The sequence below is a fragment of the Cupressus sempervirens genome, chromosome 1 (genome assembly GCF_028749045.1).
Source record: "Cupressus sempervirens isolate cs-2001-9-10 chromosome 1, ASM2874904v1, whole genome shotgun sequence".
Classification (NCBI taxonomy): domain Eukaryota; kingdom Viridiplantae; phylum Streptophyta; class Pinopsida; order Cupressales; family Cupressaceae; genus Cupressus; species Cupressus sempervirens.
Window position 1 is genome coordinate 247,880,969 of NC_143118.1, and position 1,417 is coordinate 247,882,385.

Below are 1,417 nucleotides of genomic sequence, written 5' to 3' on the forward strand. Positions count from 1 at the left end.
TTACCCATTTGAATATGTCCCTAGGGGTCCTAGGACCCCTCGAGACATATATCATCGTTTAATGGGTCAAAGAGGGTCATAGGTCACCCTATGACCCCCTTTGACTCTTATATATTAATAATATATATATATATATATATTACATTATTATATTTAATGAAAATATTACATTATTATATAGATATATTAATAACATACATATTAATATAATAATATTAATAATATATATTATATTTAATAAATATATTACGTTGTTATATTTATTAAATTATTATACATATTAATATAATAATATATAATACATATTACATTTAATAAAAATATTATGTTATTGTATATATTAATAACATACATATTAATATAATAATATATAATACGTATTATATATATATATATATATAAATTATGTTATTATATTTAGTAAAAATAATAATAATATAAATTATATTTATAGACTGTAATAAGATTAACATAAGATATTATTATATATTATTAGATTATATCTTGTATGTTTACATTACGTTATTATATGTATATATAATATATTAAAATATGCCTTTACATATTAATATAAGTGAAATAATTTAAAAATAAAAAACTAGAACGTTTAAATCGAATTTCCCTCCAAAATTTAAAATTTTTTGAAATTTGACTACCGAGCCATATCGGATATCCGATTTCAAATTGGATATCTGATTTGAAATTGGAGATCCGATTTGGAATTAGATATTCGATCAATCTTGGTATTTACCAAGCCTGCCCGGTCAACCCCAAAGATGTGTTTATAGAGTTTTAGTGATACTCAAACTTTGGGTAGCTGTCTGACAATGTTATTTTGATCAAAATTGAATCAAACAAAATGAGTTTTTTAATATTGCTCTCTAGATTCCATCAATATAATTTCTGTCAAATTTTGAGGTCGATAAGTATTTATTAGTTAATTATCAATGAAGGTTATTGTAAAGTGCTGATTGACATACTGAATGAAAAATAGCTATAACTTTCAAACGGTATAACATTTTTTAAATCTAAAAGTTGTGTCACATTCTGTACTTCACCTAGTATAATAAAAAAAAAAGTTAAATTAAATTTGGTCAAATTTTCTATTAGCTAGGGTGGTCAGACACGAGACTTTTTTTAATCCGAAAAAGTTTTTCTAGAAAATTCATATTTAATTATTTATTTGGAATAAAAATATCAAAAAATATGTGTCACATTCGGGCATGAGTCTAGTTTTCATATCTATAATTATATTAAAAAAATATTATGATTTGATTTTGATTAAGGTGGTCAGACATACACCTACTTTTTGTTTTTGCCTTGAAATTTTCTTAGTACTGCATTAAAATTCAAAATTTTGACCAATCAATTATTTTTTTTCTCTAATAAGGCCTAGTAGTTTAGAAACTACATTCAA